At 44.5% G+C, this 12,106-nt stretch overlaps 1 protein-coding gene across 1 annotated transcript in view; it reads right to left on the bottom strand.

Moving 5' to 3' along the window:
- The window catches only part of b3gat1l.L (beta-1,3-glucuronyltransferase 1 like L homeolog), a 57,702-nt gene extending 47,713 nt beyond the window's left edge, over positions 1 to 9,989 (bottom strand). Inside the window, 1 exon segment of the mRNA NM_001094610.1 lies at positions 9,636 to 9,989. The gene's annotated coding sequence lies outside the window, so the exon portion shown is untranslated.
- Between the last annotated feature and the right edge of the window lie 2,117 nt (positions 9,990 to 12,106).

The raw sequence follows: 12,106 nt of genomic DNA, 5'->3' as shown, positions 1-12,106 counted from the left end.
ACCCAGAATGCAACTGTTTTCCGCATAGTTCTAACATAATTTTGGCAGTGGACAGTTTTGTGTAAAATGCAATTGTGCCCTGGGCCATATCCCTCCTGGGGCCCCAGTTAGTAACCCATTGGTCACCAGGGCCCACCAAGAAGTATAATGATGCCCCGTGATACCCACATGTCTCTCGGGGCCTCCTCTGCCACAGAGCCCCTAACTACATTACTCCCTGCACCCATTTGCACCCAGGGGTTGTTCAATTTGAGTTAACTGTTAGTATGATGTAGAAAGTGATATTCGGAGACAATTTGTTTTATTATTTGGGGTTTTAGCTTTTTATTCAGCAACTCTCCAGTTTGCAATTTCATCCTCTGGTTTCTAGGGTCCAAATTCCCCTAGCAACCATGCATTGATTTGAACAAGAGACTGAATATGAATAGGAGAGGCCTGAATAGAAAGACGAGTAATAAAAAGTAGCAATGCAATAAATTTGTAGATTTACGGAGCATTTGTTTTTAGATGGGGTTAGTGACCCCTATTTGAAAGCTGGAAAGAGTCAGAAGACAAAAGGAAATAATTAAAAAACGAAAAAAAAGTAAAAATGAAGACCAATTGAAGAGTTGCTTAGATTTAGCCATTCTATAACATAATAAAAGAAAACATAAAGGTGAACTGCCCTGACGTTGACTGATAGAGTTCAACCTCCCCTGAAAAACTAATATCATGTAATTGGCATGAAAAAAATAAACGTCCCTAGAGTCCGACTGCACAAAATAAGTCACATGGTAAAACAAATGGTTAAAAAAAAAAAAAACGTCCATGGCTTCAATGTGTTTGTGAAACAGGACAGATTTGCTCATCACTAATAGAATAACTGCGAATCGAAGAGTTGCATCTGATTAAAGGCAATTCTGCATCCCAGAGCCGCAGCGCAGGATCAATGGGCACTGGGGAGGGAATGAGTGTTCAGCTCATGAGAAATCCTCCGGGAGACGCCGCGCTGCTGAGCCAGAGGCTCCTCCAATCAATAATGTAACTCAACAAGAGAGGAATCCCAAGTCTGGCTACAATACCCAATTAACCACACGTATGCCGGATTATCCACTCGTATGCCGGATTAACCACACATATGCCATGTAGCCGACGAGCTTCTATCGCTAAACCACTCGGGCACAGCACTCATTAACGGATTTAGCTATAAGGAGCAATTATGTTATTAAGGACAATACACTGCGAGGCCTAATTAAGTACAATAATTAGGATTATCACCCCCTGGCTCTCTGGCTGAGCAGGTCTAGGATTATGGGTAAAGCGCATGCTACTTGTGCTAGTGACCCAAACACTGCTATGTAACTGAATAGGAAGGGATGTACTGATTGCTGCCAATTAAAATGTTATATGCGATTGCCTTTTGGGTGGGAGCTAGGATCAGAATATTCTATGGACACAGTAATATGGCAGCATAGGTATTCCCCTGTACTAAGCACAATTCAGCAGGAACAGTCCCTAAGTTTGGTCATAGTCTGTACAGAGAGATCCCATAAAACTATGGCAGCATAGGTATTCCCTGTACTAAGCACAATTCAGCAGGAACAGTCCCTAAGTTTGGTCATAGTCTGTACAGAGAGATCCCATAAAACGATGGCAGCATAGGTATTCCCTGTACTAAGCACAATTCAGCAGGAACAGTCCCCTAAATTTGCTCATAGTCTGTACAGAGATATCCCATAAAACTATGGCAGCATAGGTATTCCTCTGTACTAAGCACAATTCAGCAGGAACAGTCCCTAAGTTTGCTCATAGTCTGTACAGAGATATCCCATAAAACTATGGCAGCATAGGTATTCCCTGTACTAAGCACAATTCAGCAGGAACAGTCCCTAAGTTTGCTCATAGTCTGTACAGAGAGATCCCATAAACTATGGCAGCATAGGTATTTCCCTGTACTAAGCACAATTCAGCAGGAACAGTCCCTAAGTTTGCTCATAGTCTGTACAGAGAGATCCCATAAACTATGGCAGCATAGGTATTCCCCTGTACTAAGCACAATTCAGCAGGAACAGCCCCTAAGTTTGCTTATAGTCTGTACAGAGAGATCCCATAAAACAATGGCAGCATAGGTATCCCCTGTACTAAGCACAATTCAGCAGGAACAGTCCCTAAGTTTGCTCATAGTCTGTACAGAGAGATCCCATAAAACTATGCCAGCATAGGCATTCCCCTGTACTAAGCACAATTCAGCAGGAACAGTCCCCTAAGTTTGCGTATAGTCTGTACAGAGAGATCCCATAAAACTATGGCAGCATAGGTATCCCCAGTACTAAGCACAATTCAGCAGGAACAGCCCCTAAGTTTGCTCATAGTCTGCACAGAGAGATCCCATAAACTATGGCAGTATAGGTATTCCCTGTACTAAGCACAATTCAGCAGGAACAGTCCCCTAAGTTTGCTCATAGTCTGTACAGAGAGATCCCATAAAACTATGGCAGTATAGGTATTCCCTGTACTAATCAAGCTCAGAAAAAAACATTTCAGTGCTTAGAGCCTCTTTAAAAGGGGCAGAAGGAAGATATAGTAATGTCCCATAGAAACAATAGGTGTTAGAGACTTAAGCAGCTTTCATGCATATTTAATAAAGACGAGGAAATGTACTTTAACAGCCACATAAAGGAGCAATTGATATGCTGCACTGAGATCCACGACCCATATAGAAATGTAACTATACATAGCTGGGCACCTTTATTGTAAGCTAAACCTAGTCAGTAAATGCTAACTGCTGATTGGTTGTTATGGGTCCAGGGCAAAGTCTGCCAATACCCCCGTTTGGTTTGAGAGGACCCGGGGCATATTCTGAGCACTGGGCAGATGTGAAGAGCGCGTAGCAGAACTAATATAAGATGCTTAGGTTTTCGTCCATTCACGGATCAGTAAACCTGAGTAAAGAACCACCTTGCCCCAATCAATAGCAATTATGTATCAATAGTGAGAATTCCTAAATGTAAATACATTTGTGGTCAGTCTGGTTGACTACGCAATGGAAAGTTGCTGCTCTGTACATTTATCTATAAGGGTGGGAGCTGCCATATTGTTTCCCATAGATTGCATTGTACTAGGGTAGAACTGATTTTGTGCCCAGAACATTCCTATGGCCGAGGTACCTGTCTGGCTCCCCCCGAAGCACATTCTGTTCCATGACCACTGAGAAATCCCCGTTGGCTCTTAGCCCCCCCCTGTGTTATTATAAAGGACTATCTTGTTAGCTCTTTAATCCCTCTCTGCCTCTGGATTACAATTAAGCAGCTCACGGGTTTAACCTTTCAGTGATACGCCGCATAGTTCCAAGCAATCTCCCTCCAATCACTCACATGCAACCCCCCCCCCCCAATTCTCTTGTGGCGCTTCAGGGGCCCGGAGTCCATTTATATTGCTCATGAAATTGGACACTAATCCCCATGTTTTCCTTGGACAAAATGCAGCATTTTATTCCCTGAATATGATAGTGACGGGCACCCGCTATGTAACATCTGCTGCAATGTGCGCCCCATGCACCAATGAGGGTGAAAATTAGTGTCCGACGAAGCCAAATTGCACACGTTTTTATTACTGCATTTGCATGGGAACTGCATCAGTGCAGGATTCATAAGGGAACCCTGAGTCCAGGTGCCTGGTATTTACCAATCAGGGAAATGGAGGGGCAAATAGGAGCTTATTGCTACCCACCCACAAAACTGGCAACTGAGTGGGCAGCAAAATGCTCTTAATTGCCCCATGTGCCCTTGCTCATATACTATATATTCCCACTCACCGGAATCTCTTCCCAAATAAGATCTTTGCATGAAAAGAATGAAATTGTTGAAACAACTCATTATAACAGTTCATAAAGGGCAAATAACCTTGTTTGTGGATATACAGTATATATATTCCTTTATCATCCCCCAACCACCCATTATGAGTGTTGTCCTAGATTTGACTCCCTTATATAGAAGGTAAGTGCCCCTGAGTGTCTCCCATCCAATTATGAGTGTTATCCTAGATTTGACTCCCTTATAGTTATCTAGTTATCCTAGATTTGTCTTCTATATTCAGTCGCTTTGGCTGAAGATGCTGGGGAGGAAAACTCTGAACTGGCGTGTATGGAGCAGACTGACTCTCAGAGCTTCCTGGGAGGCAGTGGTTCTAATACAAGTGGTGGGGGGAGTGCAAGGAAGGAAAGGCAGCTTTTAGTTATAGGGGATTCAATTATTAGAAAGGTGGATAGGGGAATCTGTCATAAGGCCCCTACATGCCGAACAGTCTGCTGCTTGCCTGGTGCTAGGGTTTGGCATGTGGTGGAACTAGTGGACAGATTATTGGGAGGGGCTGGGGAAGACCCAGGAGTTGGGGTACACATATGTACCAATGACAAAGTTAGAGGAGGCGGTTAAGTCCTCAAGAACGATTTTAAAAAACTAGGTGTAAAGTTGAGGGCGAGGACTTCCAAGGTAATTTTCTCAGAGATATTACCTGAGCCACGAGCAACGCTAATGAGACAGCAGGAGTGTAGGGAGATTAATGCGTGGCTGAGAGATTGGTGTAGGGAGGAGGGTTTTGGGTTTTTGGAGAACTGGGCTGATTTCTCAGTTGGCTACAGGCTCTTTGCTAGGGATGGTGACACCTCAATGATGAAGGTGCAGCTGTTTTGGGAGAGAAGATGGCTAGAAGGTTGGAGGAGATTTTAAACTAGGGAGGGTTCAGTAAAAGATTCAGTGGAAGACAGGTTAGATGAGATAGTGGGTAAAGAAAGGGAAAATGGGGGAGGAGATTTGGTTGGGGGTACTGTTAAGGATAGGGAGGAGCACATGTCATATGTTCAATATGGTACCAGTATTAAAGGAGAAGGAAAGCTCCAAGACAGTTTATTGCCAATAGAATAACCACAATAGTGCAAGCTAGAACGCTATATTTATTCTGCAGAATGCTTTACCATACCTGGGTAAACAGCTCTAGACACTGTCTTTGTTTGTTTAGGATATAAACTCCCATATTAGCTTGTTGTGACATCACTTCCTGCCTAAGTCACTGCTCACTTACAGTTCTGAGCTCAGATTACAGCAGGGAGGGGGAGAGGAGCAAACTGAGCATGCTCAAGCCCTAGCCCTGGAGGTTTAAGCTGAAAACAGGAAGTCTGATACAGAAGCCCATGAGTACACAATAGAAGGTGGTGTTTCTTTTGACAGAAGACTCAGAGCAACATTACTTTGAGGGTTTACTGGTGTATTTATATACAGGGGCGGAACTACCAGGGGAGCAGGGGGTGCGAGCGGGCCAGGGCCCGCACCCCCTCAGGGCCCCCCGGCAGTCCGCACGGCGCATATTACCGGCCAGTTCCGGGTGTACGGAGGGGGCCCGGCTGCGCGTCCTGCGCCAGGGCCCGCCCCCCTCTAGTTCCGTTTCTGTTTATATAGACCTTTCTGACAAAGCTTACTTACTTTTAGCCTTTCCTTCTCCTTTAAATGTATGTTTGCAAATGCAACCAGTCTGGTTGGTAAAATGGGAGAGCTGGAGGTGCTGGTGCTGGAGGGAAAATATGATGTGATGGGCCGAAACATGGCTGAATGATTTGCATGACTGGGCAGTAAATATCAGTGGCTATACTTTGTTTCGAATTACCCAGGTATTGACTGGAGCAACAAATACTGCCAGACCAGTTAATGGGAACAAGTTTATAAACTTGTTGCATGACAATTTTATGGCACAGGTTGTTGAGGAGCCAACCAGAAAAAATGTTATTCTGGATCTAGTGATCTCTAATGACCCAGAACTTATAGCAAATGTGCAAGTCATTGGACCCCTGGGTAATAGTGACCATAATGTTATATCATTTAATGTCTGGTGCAAAAAACAAAAATATACTGGGGCAACAAAAACCATGAACTTTGGAAAAGCTAATTTTAGTGCCTTGAGGGCTGCCCTACAGAGCATTGATTGGAGCAATAAGTTTTCAGGTAAAAACACAGAACTGAAATGGTTGTCTTTTAAAATGATATTAAATCATTACTGTTCTCAATTTATTCCCTTAAGGATTAAATGTAGAAGCTCTAAGAATCATCCTGTGTGGCTTAATAGAGAAGTAAAGAAGTTAATAGGAAAGAATAGAAAGGCATTTAAAAACTACAAATCTGTTGGGACAGAAGCTGCATTTAATGAATATAAACACTGGAATAAATGTTGTAAATCAGCAATCCGGAAGGCAAAGAAAGGAAATGAAGAGTTAATTGCGGTGGAGGTGAAAACTAACCCTAAAACTTTTTTAAAATATATTAATAGTAAAAAGATGCAGGTTGAGAGTGTTGCTCCATTAAATAATGGTACCAGTATGGTTGTAACAGATACAGATAAGGCAAATGTGTTAAATCAGTTCTTTTCTTCAGTGTATACAATAGAGGAGTCTGAGTTCCCAGGCTCACTTTATAACTGCACTAATGGCTCAGCTCTAGTCAGTGGCTGACTCAGGATATGATTCATAAAGCTTTAATAAAAATGAATGTAAACAAGGCTCCAGGGCCTGATGGCATACACCCCCGGGTTCTAAGAGAGCTTAGTTCAGTTTTAGACCAGCCCCTATTTCTGATTTTCTCAGATTCACTTTCATCTGGTATGCTCCCTATGGATTGGAGAAAAGCTGATGTTATTCCAATATTTAAAAAGGGATTACGATCTCAGCCTGGCAATTATAGGCCAGTAAGCTTGACATCTGTGGTGGCCAAATTATTTGAAATTTTTGTCCTAGTGAATGGCATTTTGAGCAACAATCAGCATGGCTTTATGAAGGATACGTCATGTCTGACGAATTTGATTGCATTTTATGATGAGGTAAGTAAGATGCTGGACAGTGGGGGGGGCAGTAGATGTGATCTATTTAAATCTTGCCAAATTGTTTGATACCGTGCCCCACAAATGACTGCTTTCTAAACTAAGGTCTGTTGGGCTTAATTAAGTCGTTTGCATATGGATAGGAAACTGGCTCCAGGATCGGGTACAGAGGGTGGTTGTCAATGGGACATTCTCTACTTGGAGTAAGGTTCTTAGTGGGGTCCCCCAGGGCTCAGTATTGGGTCCACTTTTATTTAACTTGTTCATTAATGACTTAGGGGAGGGTGTTGTAAGTAATGTATCAGTGTTTGCAGATGACACAAAACTATCAGCCCAATTAATTCCATCCAGGATGTGGCACTTGCAACAGGATCTTGACTAACTGGCAATCTGGGCAGGTAAGTGGCAGATGAGCTTCAATGTTGATAAATGTAAAGTCCTGCACCTGGGATGTAACAATATCCACTTATACCCTTAATGGGACTGCACTAGGCAAATCCATAATGGAGACGGAGCTTGGGGTCCTTGTAGATGATAAACTTGTCTGTAGCAAGCAATGCCAGTCAGCAGCATCAAGGGCAAATAAGGTCTTGAGCTGTATTAAATGGGGCAGAGAGTCACGGGAGGAGGGGGTCCCATTGTATAGAGCACTGGTAAGGCCCCATCTAGAATATGCCGTACAGTTTTGGTCTCCATCACTCAAACAGGACATTATTGTATTAGAGAGGGGACAGAGAAGGGCAACTAAGCTGGTAAAGGGAAAATCTTAGCTATTAGGAAAGACTGGCCAAATTGGGGATGTTCACTCTGGAGAAGAGGCGGTTAGGGGTGATATGATAACTATGTATAAATACATATAATAATCTCTCTAATGATTTATTTACCAGTAGGTCTTTCCAGCTGACACAAGGTCACCCATTCCGATTAGAAGAAAAGAGGTTCCGCCTAAATATTGGGAAGGGGTTTGTTACAGTGAGAGCTGTGAAGATGTGGAATTGTCTCCCTGAATCAGTGGTACAGGCTGATACATTAGATAGGTACAAGGAAGGGTCGGATGCTTTATTCACCAGTAGCTCCTCCCAGCAGACAGGAGGGAGCCAATGAGATTAGAGGAGAGAAAGGGGTGTTACAGGGAGAGCTGGGAAGTGAATCAGGGGTACAGGCTGATACATTAGATAGGTATAAGAAGGGGTTGGATGGTGTTTAGCAAGTGAGGGAATACAGGGATATGGGAGATAGCTCATAGTACAAATTGATCCAGGGACTGGTCCCATTGCCATTTTGGAGTCAGGAAGGAATTTTTTTGTTTTTTTTCAGTTTTTGCCTTCCTCTGGATCAACTGGAAGTTAGGCAGATTAAAAAAAAAAAAAAAAACTAAAAAAACTAAAAAAAAACAAAAAAACTAAAAGGTTGAACTTGATGGACGTGTGTCTTTTTTCAACCTTACTTACTATGTTACTATGTAAGTACCCCTGAGTGTCTCCTGTCCCATTATGAGTGTTATCCTAGATTTGATAATTAAAAAACTATACAAAATAAATAATGAAGACCAATCGAATTTCCATTAAAGGTGGATGTGTATCTTTTTTCATCCTCAGCTACTATGTAACCACGGCTCTAAGCCATCAGCACCCATGGGAGTCATATCATAAACAAATGACTTAATGTCTGTTTGCCATCCATGTTGGGAGAGATGTAAAGTTATTCTGGTCTTGCCACTGCACTGCTATCTAGATGCATGCTGCAGACTGCACTGATGTCTGAGCTGCCATGCAACTTCAATAACTGCTGAAGAGAGGGTGCTGACTAACTGGCCTTTGTTTAACAGCTTGCTCTGCCAATAAACCATATGGCAGCTCCCATTCATACATGAACACATAAATAATCCTCTAGAATCAAACCGATTTTTAAGATTTTGTTCAATAACCCATAGTTAGATAGTACTGGTCTATGGCAGATTATATTGCAAGCAAAGATCTGATGGTTTGCTTTGTATTCATCGCTAGTTACTGATTCATGTAGCCAAATAGGATCATGGATGCCCAACTGTCCAGCTGTTGTTGTCAGTTACAACCATCAGCAACCCCACCAAAGAGGATGCTGGGAAATGTAGTCAGTGTGTGCTACGCATGCTGCGTAACCCCCCCCCCAGAAATCTTTAGGAAAATATAATGAAGGCTTTATGTTGGGGCCAATTGTAGCATCTTGCCCCTAGTATCTCGCAGCTGGGACAATACAAATAGCACAGGGTTGTCATTCTGCTTCCAACATCCCCATAAGTGTGAGCCCCTTAATCTTCCCTATGTATCCTCTGTAGCACCCCCTGCATCTATGTCTCAGCGCACACACCATGCACGACCTTGTGAATTAGGGTGCCTTTGTGCTGTAAACCCATCCAATGTTATTATCAGGGAAGAAGTTAGAGATCCATACGATGCCCCTAGTTTGCTATATAGCACCCCTGCCTTTGTGTCTGCCTTGGGTCTCAGGGTGCCTCGCTAGTGTAACCCTAACGTTATTAACAGGGATGAAGTCTGAGCCCCTAAGCACCCTTTGTACCCCCTCTGTCTCTGTGTCTAAGCACACGCAGTGCCCTGACTCGGGGCTTAAGGTGCCTGACTAGAGTAACCCAAAATGCCAAGTCATAAGAGAAATTCAAATGCCACAGGCTTTATTTGCCCTTTATGGTGGCAGCCCCCCAGTATATATCTTGTGTGGATGAATCAAACATGCGCAGCCATCAGTCTTCTCATCTCATCCCATCACAGGGAGGGAAAAGCAGATTGCAAGCTCACCTGGCGCTCAGAGGATGGTCCATTCCTTGCTGGAGGAGTCAGAGGGGCGCTCGTTCCTATTAGAGAGAGGGGCGCCAGGAACAGAGGGGGAGGCAGGTTTCTTGCCAGTTCTTCTGTGGCCCCTCACGGCAGCAACATCAGGAGTCAGAATCAGCCCAGTCAGGGAGCAAAGTATTTGTGCATTGTGTGACTAATCCTAAACCTGTCTGTGCAAATAGGATCCCTGTCTCATATGCAGCACCGGCTGCTGCCCCTAATCCCCCCGCTGCTCTGCCAATGGCAGGAATAAGGAGAGAGAGACAGGGCGCTGAGCATTCCTCACTTGCCAGGCTCTGGGTCACATCTCTGAGAGCGGAATGGAGACTGCAGGCACAATCCTCATCCTTTTCATTTAAATTTGAATGGTGGGGAGGTATTTAGAGATGATTAGGGTGTCCTGGCCTCTGATTGGCTGCTGCTGATGAAGTGAGACACAGATAAGCACTAAGGATGGAGAGCACAGATACAGGCTGGGAAGGGAGAAGCAACGGATTGGACAAATGATCAAAGTCCTGCTGGATGAGACACATTCATATGAGCTGTCACTTTAACCGAGGCACCCCCATAGCCAATGTGTCCCCCAACTGCTGCTTTTATCTGCTGCAACTGGGAGGGAGGGGCTGGAGGGAGAATGGGTCAGTGGGGGATGGGCTGGGAATATGGGGGTACAACTGGGAGAGGAGCTGCCGATGAAATGGGAGAATGGGTTCAACGGTAAAGGAACTGGGAATCTGGAAGGAAAATTAATGCAAAAGGGAGACGGGCCACAGATATATGTATATGAATATATGAATTTGGAGGGGCAGGGTTGGGATTTTGGGACATTGAAATGCTGTGGTTGTGAGTATCTGGAGGGGAAAATAGGTGCACTGGGGAAAGGGCAGGGAATCCAGGAAGAATGTGGGTGCAATAGGGAAAGTTGTGTGGGTCGAAAAAAACTCACTGACCCAGACCCGCACCCACCTTACTGCATCTACTTGACCGGCACCCACCTGAACTGCACCCGCCTTCCCCAGGGGAGATTCTATGCCTCTTGCTGCTCCTGTGATGCCGCCCCTCTTGCTCCACAGCGTTTACCTTGTCCATGGGGGGGGCCACACCCCTAATTGTGCTCCCTGCACTAGAAGAGACAAGTTTCCGGTTTCATGACCAGAAATTCCATTCTTAAAGTTACCAGGAGAGACTTTTTGCTGCCCCTTGTAACTCAGGAGCTGCTGCCTGAGGCGAGTTGAGAAAGCAGCGCCCATTGCCTTCCCCCTCCATTTATAGACCCGCGCTGCCCCGCCCTGCCGATGATGTCACAAAAGGGGTGGGGCAGGCGCAAGTCTATTAAACAGGAAGTGGGAAGCCGACAGTCTGTGGCTGCAAGAGAAGCAGTGTGGTTGGCCCGAACCCACTCGACCCGCAGATAAACCTGCAAGTCCTGCAGATATCGGGCCGGCCCACACATCAAGGGAAAGGGGTTGAAAAATGGGAGGGATGTAAATGTGGGGAGCAGAGCGGAGTGAAACCTTAAAGGAAATGTGGTAGAGTAGGAATTGGGCTTGGGAAATTGGAGTGAATGTGACAATACAATGGGAATCAGATCGGATCTGGAATCTCAGCCATAAAGCAGGGCAGGACTGTCCTGACAAAGTATATCGATGCGTTAATGGCAGAGGTCACCTGATATGTTTCTCCTCCTGCTTGACCGCTGCTCTCGCGATAATCCGGTCACTTCTTGACGGTTACAACACCGATCCACCAAATCGCTACGGAGCGCTGATCAAGATGTATTCAGGAGTCTGGCACATATAACATCAATTTTCGGCTTTATTCAGACGCAGCAAAAGTTACAACGGTGGGTGTGCAATTTAGGGCATGAAACGCGTTAGAATTGCACTTTTATTGCGTCTGAATAAAGCCGAAAATTGATGTTGTATGTGCCAGACTCCTGAATTATCTTGATGAGCGCTCCGTAGCGATTTGCTGGACTGTTCCACCAATTCCAGCACAAACAAGAGTTGGAAACATCCCGCGTTCATTTCAGGTGCTGATAGAAGGTTTAGGTTTAATGGCTGTTTAAATGTTAATCTTCAGGTCATTAGTATTTAAGTGATCTGGGCACCCTGTGGTTTTAGAGAACCAGAAGAGATTCCAATAGCTGTGAAATGGGTATTGATTCCTAAAGTCAGCGCCAGGGAGATGTTCAGAACTGGCATCAACCTCTTCTCTGTGGTTTTGGCAAATGGCAATGTGAATAAGCCTAAGATTGAGGAAGGGAAATGGGATAAAGGGTAACTAACACTCCTGGTGTTTCCTCATAGGAACTCCCCCATGTTCAGCATTACCCAAATAAGGCGTTAATTGAACAGGTTTCCTCATTGGGGTCAGTGTCTCAGACTTGTGATAAGTTCATTATACAGAGGGTTTTACTAGGAAGCGGAATCTCA

This window comes from Xenopus laevis, chromosome 2L (genome assembly GCF_017654675.1).
Source record: "Xenopus laevis strain J_2021 chromosome 2L, Xenopus_laevis_v10.1, whole genome shotgun sequence".
Taxonomy (NCBI): Eukaryota; Metazoa; Chordata; class Amphibia; order Anura; family Pipidae; genus Xenopus; species Xenopus laevis.
This window is presented reverse-complemented; position numbering and strand designations above follow the sequence as displayed.